The sequence below is a fragment of the Dromiciops gliroides genome, chromosome 2, assembly GCF_019393635.1.
Source record: "Dromiciops gliroides isolate mDroGli1 chromosome 2, mDroGli1.pri, whole genome shotgun sequence".
Lineage (NCBI taxonomy): Eukaryota > Metazoa > Chordata > Mammalia > Microbiotheria > Microbiotheriidae > Dromiciops > Dromiciops gliroides.
This window is the reverse complement of record NC_057862.1, coordinates 56,819,670-56,838,834: the sequence shown is the minus strand read 5'-3', so window position 1 is coordinate 56,838,834 and position 19,165 is coordinate 56,819,670. Positions and strand designations below refer to the sequence as shown.

The 19,165-nt window shown below is 37.2% G+C and overlaps 1 protein-coding gene across 1 annotated transcript in view; it reads right to left on the bottom strand.

Moving 5' to 3' along the window:
* Nucleotides 1-19,165, bottom strand: part of LRMDA (leucine rich melanocyte differentiation associated) — a 572,901-nt gene that overhangs the window by 68,581 nt on the left and 485,155 nt on the right. The window lies entirely within an intron of this gene.

Sequence of the window (19,165 nt, the reverse complement as noted above, 5' to 3'; positions counted from 1 at the left end):
AAAGAAATCAATTGAACCAGATTTCATTGCTCCTGATGCATGTGTGATGTTGCAGAGAAATCCCACCTCCCCCAAACAAAAAGAATTGAAGAGTGAATCATTTCAAGCTCTATACATCCAGCTTATAAATAAATCATTCACGGTTCCAAAGTAGCAAGAGGTTTATAACTCCCTAAAGATGGGTGGAAGAAACCCAGCCCCTTGTTTCTTTTTAAAAAGTGCCGAGGCAGCTTATCCATAAGCCCAGTAGAGAATAGTGTTCACTCCAGACCCTGGGTTGTGAGCCTCAGTATTCAATGTCAAGGCACAGAACAGAAGTACCATCTCTCCAAAATAGGTAGCAAGGCTGGAGCTATTTCTGAAAGAAGGAAACACAGAGACTAAAATGATCCAAAAGAAGAAGGAGGTGACCCATTGATTCAGGTCACCTGTTACCATATTTGGATGTAACTAAGGAAAGGGACCGCTTGGCAGGTTCTCTTAAGTCATGAGGATCTTTTACCTATTGAAGTGGGCGGTTCTCAACAGCAAGTTTCTAGAAGAAAACAGTGACAAAACAGGAAGGCTTCTCCTTTATCCATCTATGTTCTCCATTCTCATCTAGCATTGCTGATGGGTGACTTGCTCTACCTCTGATGGGAGAGTGATTTGTACATAGCCACATATCCAGAATACTCTGCCACTGTTCTCTTCATAAATGCTTCTTTAAAGTCCCCTTCAAAATATTTCTCTAAAAAGACTTTTTCCAGGAAGCCATCTCTGACCATCATGCTCATCAGTTCTTACCTCAGAATCTCTCAGTTCATGGATAGAGTGCCACCTCTGAATTTTTTACATGTTGAGATACTCTTTTATAATGGGGCCTAAGGGAGAGACATGAGGCTGACTTTTGGAGAAACCTATGCCAGATTAGAATTTCTTCAATAAGTTGTCCATTCCCCAAATGAAAAAGTCAATTCAGTGGTTTTTTTTAAAGAATTATGTAAACCAACTGTTTCTTCTAATGTAGAGAATAAAAGCAGCTGAAAGGTAAAATGATATAGTGTATAAGAACACTGGCATTCAGCAAAATGACCTGGGTTCAAATCCTGAATCGTATTTAGCTATGTGACTCTGGGCAGTTACTTAACCCCTCTCAGCCTGAGTTTCCTCACCTTTAAAATAGTGATGATAATAACACCTACCTCACAAATGACAATAGGTATGTCAAATGCTTTGCAAAATGTAAATGCTTTATATAAACAGTGGTCATTATTATTTCCTTTGGAAAGCATTGCATCTAGGGCTGAGAAACCTAAGTTTTCCAATCACTGAGTTTTCCAAACTGAGTTCTAGCTGTTGCCACCCACAGTAGGACTTTGGTCAAGTCTCTTATTTTCTATTAGTTAACAGATTTGTAAAATAAGGGAGTTGGACAAAGTATTTCGAAGGACCCTCTAAACCTATTGCTTATGACTGTAGATAGCCAGACTGTATAATAAACTTGTGGTTCATGAAAATGAAGAGAGAAATGAAATGGTTCAACTGAAGAGCCAAAAAGAAACTATGGCCCTGGGATGATCCCAAGAGCACTATTTACCACACTAATAACTGCCCTTTCTTTAACAAATGTTGTTGTGGTCCAAGATCCAGGCCAGAACATTTTCTACATTAGATTTGATATGTGCTTATGGTCTCACCAATTTTTTTTTCATTTAAAAAATGCCCCACACAATGGAGCTGAGACTGTATCTTAAACCAAATATAATTAGAACTTGGAAGGAATCATTTAATGTTGTCAATGTTATAATGATTATTTATGGCTCATGGAACATCATTAGAAACTCAAACTATCCCATGTTTTCTCTCTTTCAACACTGTGAGGTTTTAATTAAAAGCAAGAGAAAAGAAGGAAAGGAATAGACTGGTCTTAGGAGTGAGGGGTGAACTGTTTTGGAGCACAACATGACCCAGAAACAGCTTTGAGAACTGATTCATAGGATGAATTTGAGAAGAACTTTTTCCACCCTCTGAGCCCTTCATTGGAGATTGTGGTGTGGAACTGGTACTTGAACAAAGTTTTTCATAGCTAGAAAAGTATCACAAGCCTAGGCAACTCAGTGTTCAAATGTCCAAGGGCCTTTCATCAGAATTTTTTCCTTAAGAAAAGCTCCCTTCCTGAACCAGAAATCTTTTTTTCGGGGAAGAATATTCAGCCTAGTTTTCCTTATGATGGGCCTCATTTCTTTTCCCATTATTCTTTGCCTCCTTTCTTCAATCCTGCCTGATCCCCAGATACACAATAGAAAATCTGCTTAGTAATACATGACAACAAGAATATAACAACTCTACCACATGTAGTCTGTAGTTCAGAGCCCCCAAGTTCTGGGCTCACAAAGAGTCCTAATCAACCACACCATCTTGGGGGCAATCTCAGGCACTAAAACCCACCCCCAAGACATAGTATGACAAAGTGTGGGACATGTAGAAGTGGGGGGCAAGGGACAAAACAATGACCATAATTATTTCATATTTTTGAGTATAACTGTAATGTAAATACACTTTTTTGTTTGTTTGGGGTTTTGTTATTGTTATTGTTGTTGTTGGTTTTTTGGTTTTTGGTTTTTGGTTTTTGGTTTTGTTTTTTGTTTTTTGCAGGGCAATGAGGGTTAAGTGACTTGCCCAGAGTCACACAACCAGTAAGTGTCAAGTGTCTGAGGCTGGATTTGAACTCAAGTCCTCTTGAATCCAGGGCTGGTGCTTTATCCACTGTGCCACCTAGCTGCCCCTGTAAATATACTTTTTAATGAAAATTATGTCCAAATTAAACAAAAGTGAGATAAATAGTATAAATTCACTACAACTGACAATGAAACTGGAACAAAAATGATTTAATGTGGTATTTGTGAACAAGGTCAAATTTGAGTCAGTGTATAAACACTGGTGATGCATCGTCACTATCAGTTGGCACACACTCTTGAAACACATGAGTTTTGGCCATGTGCTGCACGCTTCATAGGCGTGTGTAAATATGTAGTTAAACAATGCTTGTGTGGAAGTCAAAGGTATCCACAATAAATGCTGTATTTCTCAAAGTTATTCATTTTGGCAACTACAATGTAACAAAATGATTTTTTTTAAACAACCCCACAACTTAAAAAAATAGAAATATCTTAAGAATGGTTATTATATATGATTGTTTGAAATTTTTAATGATTAACTTTAAACTTAATTTTTAAATTGCTTATTTTTTCCAATTAAAAAAATCAAATAATATCCCTTTGTGATAGACCAATACATAACTGGTTTGAAGAGAACAATCCACTGGAACAGCTGAAACCCATATAAGCCATAACAATAGAGACAGGTTAAATTGTGGAAATACAGAAACACAAAACAAAAGGCTCAAACCCAGAAAATACAATCCAGGATACTTATCATTGGAATTCAAAAATACTATTATTGATAAAGAGGAAAGGCAATGGTGTTTTCTTTGTATGGATTATTATTACTATTTTTTTTTTTGCGGGGCAATGAAGGTTACGTGACTTGCCCAGGGTCACATAGCTAGTTAGTATCAAGTGTCAGAGGCCGGATTTGAACTCAGGTCCTTTCGAATCCAGGGCCAGTGCTTAATCCACAGCACCACCTAGCTACACCCTGTATGGATTCTTTAGTCACAGATAGCATGAAACCTCATGTATGGAAATTAAAATTTGTATCTATACATGTTGAATATGTTAGCAAGACAATAATTTTTTTTTCAGAAAAAAGGAAATGTTTTTAATAAACAGGGAAACATTTAAAAAGGCTATGTTTGTGAAAAAAAATAACTGTTTGAATCACAGGTTGTTTACAGAATTACATAGCTACTGATATGGTCAAAATTATGTTTGGTGAATCAAATGCAAAGCAGTTCTGAATGGCTGTTCTTGCAGATAATATGGTGCAAAGAATAATTTCCCATATGTCTTAAGACTTTTTTTAGTCAGTTAGCTGATAAATTAAAATCTTATTTTGCCTTGCAAATAGAGGAGGCAACACAAATAATTAAACATGCTCATTTGATTATTATGTAGACGTACTGCTATAGTTGAGATCAGGAACAATTTGTTACTTTGAAAACTCATAGATGGCAGTACCACATCAAGAGAACTTTTTAATATAATTAATGGATTTTTAAAACCCAAAGTGACATAATGTGGGGAATTATCATTGAACTATGCACAGATGTAACTTAATTAAAATCAGGACAAAGTGTAGGTCTCCATGACCTTTTTAAAATTAGGGCTCTGTTGCATTTTGGACAAACTGAATATTTCATAAACAATCATGTGTATCATCAAATATGGTTTAGGGTTATAACCAGTATAATAACCTTTTCAACAAGCAATCCACTAAGATGAAGCCTCTTTGTAGACTCATGTGATGATACTGGGGCAGAGAATAGGTTACGTCAATATTACTATAAAACCCGTCAAAATGTGTCAGCATCTCATGTCAAAATATTGCAAAGGATATTAGAGTTAAAAGAAGAAATTACCATTTTCTTAATGATAATAAATAATAATGATGAATCAAATTTATTTTGCTAGAAAAATTTCCTTTTTACACTTGTGTATTTAGTGGGAATTTTTGAAAACCTGAGTATTCTAAATAAATCAGTGTAAGATTCCTAAATTCATACTCTGATCCCAAAAGATAAAATGCCAGGGTTTATGAAATAGAGATATGAACAATGAATTTACCCAAAACATTCTTATGTTTCCCATTTAAAAGAAACCACCTTCAATGTGGAATTATATAACAACAACAAAAAGCTGACTAAAATAACCATATCCTCAAATCCAAAAGTTCCATTTCTAGATATCTCTCCCAAGGAGGTCAAAGTTAGAAATTCCAATTTATTCCAAATATTCAATATTCTCCCTGAAAAAGTCATAGCAGTCATTTTTTTTATGATAGGAAGCAATTGAAAAAACAAAACAAAACAAATGCCCTTTGAATGTAGAATGGCTAGGGTTATTCTGATGAAAATGTATAATGGGAAATTACCATAAGTGATGGTGAATATGAAGAAGCATGGGAAAACTGATATGAGCTGATATAGAGTGAACTATCACAAGAAAACAATATACATGATGACAATGATTTAAATAGGATGGATAAGACACAAAACTGAATGCTCCATAATGAAACAACCAAGAACCTTGGCCCTGAAAAGGAGTTGAAAAAATATAGTTCCTTCCTTTCTTTCTAGAATTTGGAGACTAATAGTGTGGAATCTAGAATACTATATATTGTCAGACTTGCTTGATGTGTTCTTTGATTTTCCTGACCTTTATTCTTCTCTTTTTAGTCTTCATTAGAAAGTTGACTTATTTGGTGTCAGAGAGGTGAAATAAAGGTCATATAAAATAAAAAGGCATCAATGGAAATTAAAACAAATTTCTATCCTGCAAATAAAATATAAGAAAGTATCTCACACCATATACCAAAATAAGGTCAAAATGGGTACATGATTTAGACATAAAGGATGATACCATGACAAATTAGCCAAGGAAGGAATAGTTTACCTGTCAGATCTATGGACAGAGGAAGAATTTATGACCAAACTAGAAATAGGGAACATTATGAAATGCAAAATGAATCCTTTTGATTACATTAAATTAAAAAGGTTTTGCACAAACAAAACCAATGCAACCAAGATTAGAAGGAAAACATAAATCTTGGAAACAATTTTTTACAGCCAATGTCTCTAATAAATGTCTCATTTCTCCAACACTTAGAGAACTGAATCAAATTTATAAGAATACAAGTCATTCCCCAATTGAGAAATGGTCAAAGGATATGAACAGGCAGTTTTCAGATGAAAAACTTAAAGCTATTTATAGTCATATAAAAAAATGTTCTAAATCATCTAAATCATCATTGATTTGACAAATACAAATTAAAACAACTCTGACATACCACCTCACACCTAAAAGATTGACTAATATGACACAAAAGGAAAATGATAAACATTGGAGGGAATGTGGGAAAACTGTGACACTTAAGAGTTGGTGAAGTTGGGAACTAAGTCAACCATTCTGGAAAGCAATTTGGAACTATGCCCAAAGGGCTTTAAAATTGCACACCTTTTGACCCAGCAATATCTTTACTAGGTATATTGTATCCCAAAGAGATCATAAAATGTACATGTACAAAAATATTTATAACATCTCTTTTTATGGTGATAGAGAATTGGAAATTGAGTAGATGCCCATCAATTGGGGAATGGCTGAACAAGTTCTGGTATACGAATGTAATGAAATACTATTGTGCTATAAGAAATGATGAGCAGGCAGATTTCAGAAAAATGTGGAGTTACATGAACTGATGAAGTGAGAAAAACCAGGAGAACATTATACACAGTAACAGTAGCATTATGTGATGATTACCTATGGGAGGCTTAGCTCTTCTCAGAAATACAATGATCCAAGGCAATTCCAAAAGAGTTATGATGGAAAATGCCCTCCACATCCAGAGAAAGAACTGAGGGGCTCTGAATGAAGATTGAGTTATACTGTTTTCAATTTTTTTTGTTTTTTTTCTTTCTCATGGTTTTCCCTTTTGTTCTGATTTTTGTTTCAAAATATGACTAATGTGGAAATATGTTTAACATGATGGTACATATACAACTTATATCAGATTGCAAGGAGGGAATAGGGAAGGGAGGGAGGGAGGAAAATTTGGAGCTCAAAATCTTACAAAATGAATGTTGAAAATTATCTTTACATATAAATGGGAAAAATTAAATACTATTATGTGAAAAACAAAAGAATAAATACAGGAAAGTGAAGAGAACTGCTTATTAATCATTTTCATCATAAACAAACTAATTCGCATTTGATTTTTAAAGACATAGACACAGAATTTCTAGCTATTAATAGAGAAGGAACACATTAGCTATGGACACATATGGTAATTTGGTCTAACTCTATGCCCTTGAAAATCTTCCAGACCATAATTCCAGACCATTCCTCCCATCCAGCACAGCGTAAAGTGGTTTCTGAGGCTAGGAGCTTGTTCACTGGAATTGATAACATAGAGTGATTTGATTCTTGCATTTCTGCCATGGCTGCCAAGCCGCCATGGCTACAGCCTGTGTAGGATACCATGAAGGATGATATGGGATAGATCCTAGAGAGATGTGGAAATTATAACAGAGCACCAGAGCAAAGTCAAGGCAACACTTTGAGAATGTAAGACAAGCCAGTAATATAAGGCAAAATCTGAGCCAGGATTAACAGATTAAGAGCATCTACCAAAACACTCCAGCCATGACCAAACAAGGATGGCAGCCATTGCCCAAATCCAGCATTTCTTTCTGTTTTTTTCTATTTATTCTCCAAAGTGATGTGGGTTAGTTCTGAACATGTGATCTCTTCCATTAGTCTTTTCTCCCGTTTACTGGCTAAAAGGAGGCAAAGAGGATGGAAGCTGATTAAGTAAAGGTGGCTCATTACAGCTTTGCTATCTAGCTGTTCTATTTGTAGTTATTTTCTTTAAGGTATCTAAATAAAACATATAGACTTATAAAGAGCAAGTCATTTAAGACTACAAATAAAGTTAATAGGTCAAGAGTAAGAGGTTTTCCAAACATAAGGTAGGTACATATGAACGTTGATGAAAACTTCCTGATTTTGGTAATTTTGAAGCATATTCCATGACATACCCTGAGATCTCTCTTGAATTCAGGTTCAGTTCCGAAGCTACCACGTGCTGTACTAGCTGTCATGGTAGCTGGGGGTAGACAGAATGTTAAGGGTTTATAGCCTGAATACTCCTCGTACTAAGGAGACACCACTGAGAAGCCAAGCATATGCATACTCTGATAAAGTCCCTTGGTCTGTGGCCTATGCAGTACTATGTGGTGGCCAAAATACACACTGTACTTTATATCTTATTAAATAATTGAGAGCCTGCTTTTCTATAGGCAGTAACAGCAGGGCCCGTCTTCTTATTATTTATGTAGCAGCAAAAAAAAAGATATATCCAGCTCATGTCAACTGTCACATTATTATCATATTTAATAAATTGTGCTGGTTATAAATATGAAAAATTGTGACATTATCATTAAATACCCATATGCTAAATTATTTTGGTTACATTTTATTCTATATTTTGTTTATATTTATTAGTGTTGTTATAAAATAATTTTTAATTTTATTCCAATAACATGTCAACTGGCTAAAATTTTATTTTTAAAGGTTGTTTTGTAAAGCATAGGGGGTGTGGGGAGGGTGATAAGAAAAGCAAATGTTGTAAAATAAACTTTGGAAATCAATGTTGGGGAGGAACCAATGGCTTGGCTCCACATTAGTCAATTCATCCTGGGGTAGCTACAGTCTCTGAGTCCTTATCAGAAGTTGCCTTTATCCTTTAAACAATGAACAAATGAGGTAAAGATGACAAAAAAGAGAACGGTCAATGTTGAATGGATTCTGGAAAGATGAGTTGTGAATCAATACAACCTTTGTGGAAGGCAATTTGTAATTATGCAAATAAAGTGGCTAACTCCAGAAATTCTCTTGCTAGGTGAATACTTCAAAGAGATTAGGGATAGGGAGACAGGCTCCATATACATCAAAATAGTTATAACAGTAAAGAACTGGAAACAAAGTAGATGCCCATACACTAGGGAATGGTTAAATAAATTGTGATACTTGATTGTAATGGAATATCACCATTCTTTAAGAAATGAGGAATATAATAAATAGAGAGAAGCATGCAAAACTTCTATGAACTGATGTAACTGAAGTAGGTAGAGCCAAGAAAAGACTATATATTTTGACTACTACAATATAATGTAAAGATCAACCACAATTAAAAAAAAAACTGAAAAAAAAACCTAAATGTGAATAGGGAAAGTTACAAAAAACAAGCATAACCCCAAGAAGAAATATGAGAAAATACCCTATCCTATTCCTTTGGAGGGGTGGGAAGTCCATGGGTATGGGATATTAACATACATATTTTTTTGTATATTGTTCAGTTTCTCTGCCTTTTTCTGTTTTTTTTTCTCTTTTTCTTTTTACCAAAATGTCTTTGTTATGAGGGACTACCTCAGAGGCATTATTTTATTTCATTTTATTAATGTAATAAACATTTTTATTTATAGTTTTGGGTTCCAATTTTTATCCCTCCTTCCCTGCCTCCTCTTCTCCCTCCCTGAGGCAACAAGCAATCAAATATGATTTATACATGTATGGTTATATCATTTTGTATAAGAAAACTTGATTCAAAGAAAAAAACTCAAAGTAAAAAATAGCATGCTTCAGTCTGTTCCATCAATATGAGTTCTTTCTTTGGAGGTGTATAGTATGTTTCATCAATAGTCCTTTGGGATGTTCTTGGATCATTGAATTGTTGAGAATAGTCAAGTCATTCACAGTTCTTCATCAAACAATATTGCCATTTCTGTGCACAATGTTCTCTTGGCTACGCTCACTTCACTATACATCATTTCATATAAGTCTTTCCAGACCTTTCTGAAGTCATTCTGCTTGTCATTTATTACAGCACAACAATATTCCATCACCATCATATAACACAATTTGTTTAGCCATTCCCCAATTGATGGGCATTCCTTTGATTTTCAGTTCTTAGCCACCACAAAAAGAACTATTATAAATATTTTTGTACAAATAGGCCTTTTTCTCTTTTTTGGGATGTCTTTGGGATATAAACCTAGCAGTGGTATTGCTGGATCAAAGGGTATGCAAAGTTCTATAGCCCTTTGGGCATAGTTCCAAATTGCTCTCCAGAGTGGTCTCTTTTCCCAACTCCACCAACAGTGGTTTAGCATCCCAACTTTCCCACATCCCCTCCAATATCCAAGTCTGTCTCTCTGTGTATCATTTCTGTCCATCTATCTCTGTCCATTTCTCTCTGTTGGTCTGTCTCCAACTGTCTGTGTTCCTGTTTCGGTTCATTTCTATCTTTCTCTTTCTCTTTGAATCTTTGCTTCTCTCTGTCTCTCTTTCTGTCTCTGTCTCTATCTCTGTCTTTCTCTTCCTCCCTCCCTCTTCTCTCCCTCCTCCCTCCTCCTTCTCTTTCCCATCTCCTTTTGAAGTGTCTGATATATACTTAGTTCTTTACATTTTCTATCTTTCTAGCAGAATATAAGCTCATTGAGGACAGGGACTGTTTTTATTTTCCTCCTTTTTTCGTCCCTATACCAAACCCAGCATGAACCAGCTGGGGAACAAATTTACAAATTTACACAGCAGACAAAGCCTTTCATCCAGGAAGAACATACCATCAGCTTATACCCTTTAACAAATTATACTTTTGATACAAAAAAGCCCCCTCATGAGAAGGGCGGTTCTGCTCTGGTCCAATTTCAGGATATATGGCAGGAGTTTGACAAAATTATTAAACCCATAGCATAAATGTAATAAATGTGTGTTGGATTAGACTGGATTAGAACTGAAGAATTATGGAATTTTAGAATTGGAAAGGAAGTTGGATTTAGCTTAATACCCTAATTTTATAGATAAGGATTTTGTTGCTTCAGGAGCAGAAAGGAAATTGAAATGCCCAGACACACATCTAGTTAGTTGTAGAGCTGGCACTAGAACCCAGGTTTTTTGCCCACCTGAGCCAAATTTCTTTCCATTATAATATCCTGCCTTAAGCAACTCTTGGTAATTTCCTGTCCAACAGCCCACAACTATTTGTTATAGGCCTTTCCCCACATGCACTTTAGAAGTTCTAATTCCAGGACACCTCCTTTCTCGATTCTTTGAGATTAAATATAATTTTTAAATCCCTACAGTTTTTATGACCAAATGCTCAACTTAAAGGATGGTCTCTATGAGAGGTATATATCATAAAATGATTAAAACCTAGTAAGGAAAGCTAAACTGTTTAATTATCAACCTCCCCATTAAGATCATCTATCACTTAGGGGAAAAAAAAAAACACTGCCGCCACATGTTTAAACTGTATCTTTCCTTACAAGGACAAGCTCCCTGACTTTCCTTCCGACCATGCTGATAGTGCTTTGGCCAACCAGCCAGAGCTTGCCCTGTTTTCCCACCCAGAAAGGCCTAAATAAATTAGAACAGGCCACCCGACCCTCCTCTGGAAGGGTCAGCAATTATTAATGAAAAGCTAGCCTCCAAACTTGCCACCCAATGATTAAAAGACATTTGTTCCCGAACAGTCTCCCTCGCTCTCAAATAAAACAGATGAAGAAGGAAATTAAATTCCTGGAGAAATAAATTTTGACTGAAGTGAGAAATCACACTAAGAAGCTAATTTAAGGGAGATGAAATTAATTTTGGTGACATTTATTCTATTTAGCAAAAATGGTGACAAAACATATAGGGGCTCTGTTCGCCAGAGATAAGAGGCGAGTAATTTAAGGCTGGGCACAACTACAGTCTACAGCGATTTAATCCTGCTGTTACAACATCCCTTGTGACCTATCATTAAAGGTTTAAAGTAAAACTGACAATTATTATTAGCTGGTAATTGGATTTTGGAGATTCAGTATAAAGTTAGGATAATTTAAATGACTGTTGACATCGGAAAGATTATGTAAACGCTCTGAATCAGCTGAATTTATCAATTTATTTAGTCTTATAAAACCCAACATATCTCCATCACCAGGAGCCCAGCAAAAAGGGCTACAAGCTCCCTTGGGATTCTCTTCTGGGAAATAGGGAAGGCTGAGCCTGCCTCTGATATCAGGGTGATATCGCCAGAGCCCATACCAGGGCTAACCTCCAAACCCATCGCTTTTCTGTCAAGTTAAGCCTCAGCCACCCAGCTCCCAACAGAACAGATTTCTCCACCCCCAACAAGGAGGGAGCATATGTGTCGCAGAAAATCATGGCATCCTTGGAGAAAAATAAAATTGTCAGGGTCGAATATTTTATGATATGGATTTTTAATTATAAAGGCCAAATTTCCAAATCTAAAGATGGAATCGAAAAATCCAGCAGCCCTCACAGATTTATAGAGCTGTCCTCTGGGGCTCAATGAACCAGTCTCCCATGAGGCTCTGCTCTCTAAACAATGACACAAAGGCTGGCTGATCTTTGGTTTAATGCTGAGCACCAAGCAGAACAGGTATATTTGGGGAAATCCTTTCTTGCTGCTGCTACTGCTAATATTTATAACAGAAAGAAGAAAACAATAGTGATAACAATAATAATAAAGCTAAAAATGTCATGGCATGAAAAGCATTCTTTGGTGAAGCCAGCTATATAGGATCTTATTTAGAATGAGAAAGGATCTTGGCGGTCATGTCATCCAACCTCTTCATATTACATGTGAAGAAGCTAAGGCCCAGGGAGTATTATACATTTAGACCTAGAAGGGACCTTGGAAATCATTTTGTCTACCACCCTAACATTACAGATGAAGAAACTAAAGTAAAAACAATTTAGTGACTCGCCCCAAATCATTCAGACAAAAAAGTGGTGGAATCAGGAATCAAACTCAGATGCACTGATTGATACCAAAAAAGGGTCCTTTGCACTGTCCCCTGATGCTTCCCATTATAGGAGGAGTCTGGCCATATGCATGCTCCCTTAACATGAAAGGGGGTGGAGAATTGTTTTCATTTTGAAATTATTTTACCGGATTCCATGTTTAAATCTTTTGCCATATCAAGTGTCCCTAAATTAAATTGATTTCCCCATATTCAAGTTTTGCAAGAAGGGTAAGCTGTTGCCTTCTATTTTCTAAGCAAGAAGAGCTCATAATTCTCAGCATTTACTATCATTAAACTATGGAAATCTTCTTATCTAGAAAAGTCCCTCAAACTAAGTGTTGAGAACCTGAGACCTGAGCCCTCCCTCTACCAAGGCAGAGGGATTAGCTGTCTATTTGAAGGGAAATATTCTTCCCTCTCCTTAAGAGTGTATCTGGTTTACATCCCATTTGGAGTGAAAGGAGCAGATTTTCCGATCTTAATTTCTACAGGTTAACACTATAAAGATTAGAACCATGCACTGTTGCTATGTAACTTTTTTTAATGTGGATTAAATTTAACAGGGTGGTAACAAAAATAACTTCCCCTCTAAAGTTACTTGTCAAGTCAACAAGCATTTATTAAGCATCTCTCTATTGCAAGTACTCCGCTAAGTGCTAGGCATATGAAGAAAGAGAAATATATTTCCTTTTCTTAAGGAGAAACTGAGGCAGGGAGACCAACCAGAAGGCTTTTGCAGTAGTCCAGACATAAGGCAATCAGAGTCTAAAGGTAGAACTGAGAGGACTTGAAGTAAGTAGATAAGATTGACGTTAGGTTACAAGCCTGGGTGACTGGGAGCATGTTGTACCCTCCACAGTAAGAGTAAGAAGGGAAGTCGGGAAGAGGGGAGGTCTGGGGAAAGGAAGCGAATGAGTTGATATTTGGATATGCTGAATTTAAGATGAGTATTCAACATCTAGTGTGAGATGGTAGTTAGAGATTAGAAATTGGGGGTCAGGGGAGAAGTTGTACTAGATAAGCAGATACCAGAATCATTTACATAGAAATCATTGGATCCATGGGAGCTGATAAGATTACCCAGGAAAAATATAATAGAGGGAGAAGAGAAGAAAGTCAGAGCCTTGGGATAAGCCCACAGTTAGAAGTGACCTGGAAGAAAGTACAACAAAGGATCCTGAGAAAGAGCAATGTGACAGGTAAGAGAACCACAAGGAAGGAGCAGAGTTGCAAAACCTTTGAGAAAAAAATACCAAAGAGAAGAGGGTAATCAGTGTCAAAGGCTGTAGAGAAGTCAAGAAGAATGAGAATTAAGAAAAACATTAGATTGGGTGAATGAGGGATCAGTGGTGACTTCAGAGGGGGCAATTTTGGTTGAACGGTGAGGTCAGAGTCAGATTGCAGAGAGGTAAGAAGTGAGAAAGGGGAAAGGAAGTGGAGATACTGATTGTAAATGGCCCTCTCAAGAAATCTAGTCATGGAAGGGAAGAGAGGTTTAGGATAATAGCTAGTGGGGATAGTTGGATCAGGTGAAATTTTGTTTGTTTTTGAAGCTAAGGAAAACATGGCCATGTTGATAGATAACAAAGAAGCAGCCAATAGATGAGGGTGATTGAAAAATAAGCGAAAGATTAAGAATTATGAAGGGAAAAAATTTTAAAAAGAATTGTGGAGGGGGAAAATCTGCTGGAGAATACTTATACATATAGAGGGGTTTGCCTTGACAAGGAGAAGGGCCACTTCTTCACATCAGACAAATGTGAAGAAGGCTATAGTTCAGGATGGCATCTGAGTGATATGAGATAAGAAAGAGAGAAGAAGAGGGAGCTCTTGGCAAATGGCCTCAATTTTCCTTAGTAACATATGAAGTAAATTTCTCAGCTGAAGTAGAAGGGGGATGGAACGTTATGGAAAGTACAGAACAAGTCGAAAACACTAGAAAAAGCTACTCTGGTCAGTGTAATACTGAATTGATTAGGGAGATATAAAAGAATTGATTTGTAACAGTGAAGTCAAAGTTGAGATAATATGACATCAATTTGTAATGGACCCAGTTGATATGATTTCATTATTTTTCCAACCTTTACCAGTATGTGAAGAGAAGCAGAAGGAATGGATTGTGTGAGTAATGTAAGCCTGGGGCTTGGCAGGGACAAATTGATGATAAAATAATAGGTTGAAGAATTCAAGAGGAAAAAAAAGAGTATAGAGTTGACTTGGTGCCTCAAGCGGCTATGATGGAGAATGGAAGAGAGTACAACCAGTGTAGGGGTGATAGTCTCGGGGGAAAAGGGGATTCAGAGGTCACAGTGACAGATGAAAGGTCACAGTGATGATGAAGAACAATGGTATATGTCAAAAGGAAAGATGGAATGACAAAAGACTATGATCAAATAAAGGAATTTCAAAGTTCTTGAAGATTGAAGTGGGATACTTTTACATTATGGCAAGATCAAGTGTTTGACCACCTCTCTGTGTGTAGCAAGGTTGGCTGGAGGAGTAGGTCCTGAAAATAAGTCAGTTGAGGAACTGGAAAAATAGGGCATCGATGGGAGTATCAATATGTAAATTGAAACCCTATAAGATGAAGACAGAAATTTGGAAGTAGAGAAAAGAATATGAGCCAAATTTTGAACTCAACATAGAAGGTAGGAAAATGCCCTCGAGGTTGACAGATAACAATTACCAGAATCTTGATTTGGTGATAAATAGGAATTCAATGAGCCTCTGTGGAGGAGAGGTGACTGATGGTGGTAGAGGGAGAATCTGGAAATAGCAATCAGCTGCAAGGAGTATTCCAACTCTCTGAACACAACTGGTCTGAGGTATGAATATAAGTGCAACTGCAATTAAGGAAGAGTGACCAGGGATGCTGCCTCACCTGGGGGGAGCTGGGTTACTGAGAGCCAGAAGATGGGGGAAAAAAGAAAAGGCTTAAGATAAAAGCAAGTTAATTATGTATGGAGCAAGAATTTCATAGAACACAATGGAAGTGTTGAATAGTTCTTGAGTGGGATGTTGGGGTGGGAGATGGGAACAAGGGAGCAGTCAGTGGGGGATGGAGAAAATGGTTTGTACAATATAACCTGGAGTTCAGGATCAATGAGACAGGAGTAATATAATAGATGAGAATATGTTAATCACTGAGAAGTTATTTCATCATCTGTAGAAGGTTAGCTGATACTGGGGAGTGACCAGAAAGGGTGGACCTTTTATCCAACATGGGGGCTGCAGGTAAGGACTTGCCAATCTTTGAGTCACCTTCAGGGTGAGGTCATCCCAGAGCATAGGCAATATAGTGTTTAGCTGGAAGGCTGGAAAGTGAGTATGGAATGGGATGAAGTAAATGTTAGAAATTTGCTTGTATAGGAATATGCATAGAGTTAGAGATAGGTAGTAGATCTGTGATGTCATAGGCATAGTAAACTCCCAGATGAAGACACTCCCTCTACCAGCACAAATTTGCACTTTCTCTGTCATTTATAGTCTTAGAAAACTAGCTATACTACCTAGAGGTCAAATTCTTGCCCAGGGCCATAGAGCCAGCACATATAAGAGAGAGGATTTGAACTCATATCTTGGCATGAAGGATAGCTCTCTATCCTCTATGCTATACTGGCTTCACTAAGTATATGAAAAATAGATACAAGATAGATAATTGTAGTTGTAGGAGAAATGCACTTGCAGCTGGAAAGGTTTCAGGAAGGGCTTTACAGAGATATAATATTTGAGTAAAGCTTTGAAAAACTAGAGTAACTCTAGGGTAGAGATGAGGAGGGACTGTACTCCAGGGATGAAGTCAATGCTAAGACAGAGATAGGTGATTCAGAATTGTGTAGGAGGAAGAGTTCAGAAATCATTTTGGCTGGACTTCAGTTCCCCTTTCAGCTATCTTGAGAACCAATCTCTCAACACCCTCAAAATTGTGTCACCTCCAGCGCAGACCTCCTCTTTGTGTACTTGGTCCAGCCCAGCTGCGATTTCCATCTTTGTTTTCTTTCCTGTCATTTCTATTTCTTCACATAGTACTTCTGGGACTGTAACATTGGAGTCCAAATGTGGTGGAACCAAGGAAATAGTTCAGCTAATTTTTAAAAAGTAGTAACTCCCCTGAAAACATTTACATTTAACTTTAGCATGAATTTTGTCATTTGGAGAATGAAGATTTACCTTTTGGTCAGGCTGATTACAAATACTGTTTGTTTTTTCTGTGTGTTCACTAAGCATACAAAGGGAAAAGATACTGATTAAGAGCAGCTGAGAGATGAGGGGATGGAGGAAGGAAAGCTTATCCAAGATTAAAACAAACATCTATGAAACATCTTCAAACAAATACAAACAACAACAACATGTAACTTGCATGTGAAAAAATAATTAACTGGCATTCTCAGGCTAGGATGAACCTCAGGAGATCATTAAGTTTTATGTTAAGTCTAAAGGGATGGTTTGTCAACAATTAGAAAGGGAAACAGTGATCCTTCAAAACCAGCAAAGCTTCATCAGGAACAGGTCATGCCAGACTAATCTCATTTTCTCTTTTGATAAGGTTACTAGATTGGCAGAGCAGCAGAATGCTGGAGATAAAGCATACAGGGATTTCACAGAGGCATTCAGCAATCTTTCATGCTTATCCCTGAACATAAAAGAAAAGAATGTGAGTGAAATTATATTAAGGTAGATTCAGAACTGGTTGAAAGGCTGGACCTAAAGAGTAGTCATGGATCAATGTCAGATGAGGAGGAAGCCTCTAGTGGTGTGCCACCAGGGATTTTTCCTTTGCCCTAACCTATTCAGAATTTTTTATCAATGATTTCGATGAAAACATTGGTTGTATGTTTATCCCATTTACAAATGATGCAAAGTTGGGAGAAAATAGTGGTGGTGGCTGTAGTGAATGCTTAATGTCCTGGATGACCATCAAGATCCAAAAATCTTTCAACAGTTATGAGTTAAGGCCTAAATCTAATAAGATTAAAATTTTAAATGGATAAATCTAAAGTCTTACTAGCGGAATCAATTATACAAATATATAGCATGAGTCAACAGGATGATTTGGAAGCCAAACACTACATGAGATGGCATTATGATGTGTGAACTTAGACCTCCTTAAGAGTAGTATCCAGAGATTCTACAGGATGTCCAAAAACTCTCAGTGCTCTAAGAACCAAGACTTTGAGGGAATTCTGCATTTTTGTAACTGCCTTGGTCAGAGTACATATGACATTTTTGGATACCACATTTTAGTAAGGAAATTAATCAACTAAAGTACATCCAAAGAAGTGCAAACAGGGAGAGAAAGAGAATCAAGACCATGAGCTATGAGGGGTTCTGTCAGGTAGCTGGATGGTGCAGTGATGAGAGCGTCAGGCCTGGAATCAGGAAGATTCATCTTCCTGAGTTCAAAACTGATCTCAGGTATTTACCAGCTGTGTGACCCTGGGCAAATCATTTAACTCTGCTTGCCTCAGTTTCCTCATCTGTAAAATTAGCTGGAGAAGGAAACGGTAAACCACTCCAGTGTCTTTGTCAAGAAAATCCCCAATAGGGTCATGAAGAGTCAGACAAGACTGAAAAAATGACGGAGCAGCAACATGAGTTCCTTAACTGTGAAGAGGAGAAAAGCCTGGAGAGAAGGGAAGACTTAAGAGGAATATAGTTATTATTTTTGAGTATTTGAAATCATATCATGTGGTTATTCTGTTTGCTAGATGGCAGGATAAGGAACAATAAATGGAGGTTAAAGAGAAAAAAGTTTAGGCTAGAGCTTGGGAAAAACAGCCTAATATTTCAAGCTATCCAAAAGTTTAATGGTTGTCCTTGTTAGGCAATGAGTTCCTCATTGACAAAACTATTTAAGAAAATGGTCACCCTTTGGAGATGGTGAGCAGTTAGATTCCTGCTTCAGGTAATGTTTGGACTGGATAGTAAACTCTGTGGTCTTGCATTCCAGGGACATTTGGATGAGGCTGTCATTCCATAATCACTATGACAGCATTGGCTATGTGGAAGGGCCACCCATCCATGCCCTCACATGAAGAGGAACACAAAGACATCCCATTTTAGTGTTTTTCATTGTTTTAAAAAGGAGCATGGGGGCAGCTAGGTGGTGCAGTGGATAAAGCACTGGCCTTGGATTCAGGAGGACCTGAGTTCAAATCCAGCCTCAGACATTTGACACTTAACTAGCTGTGTGACCCTGGGCAAGTCACTTAACCCTCATTGCCCTGCAAAAACAAACAATAAAAACAATAAAAAAGGAGCATGTCTAAGGTTCTAAGCAATTTTTATCAGTCAATAAAAGCTAAATCACTAGAGCTTTAGGATGAATAATGCTGCCCTCTATAGTCCTGTGTATTTCATCCAGTGGAGGTTGATAACAATGGCCAAAGTAGCCAAAAGAAAAGGATCAGGAAGAAATAATACCATTCAGGGGGTAGGATAATCTAATACATGGGGCAAGTAGCCAGGACAACCAAGATGATTAACACTAGCACATCCAAGGCAAGCCCAAGGCAGAACTGGAAAGTAGACAAAGTTTGTCTTTGAAGCCTTTCCCAAAGTCACTGTGGGTACCTCTGTCCTAATAGGTTAGTGCCATACCTCTCAGGCATGGGGACTCCTCCCTGTTTTGGTTCCTGGGAGGTCATCAACCAATCTTGTTAAGGAGTTAACTGGAATCCTTTAACCCATCAATAA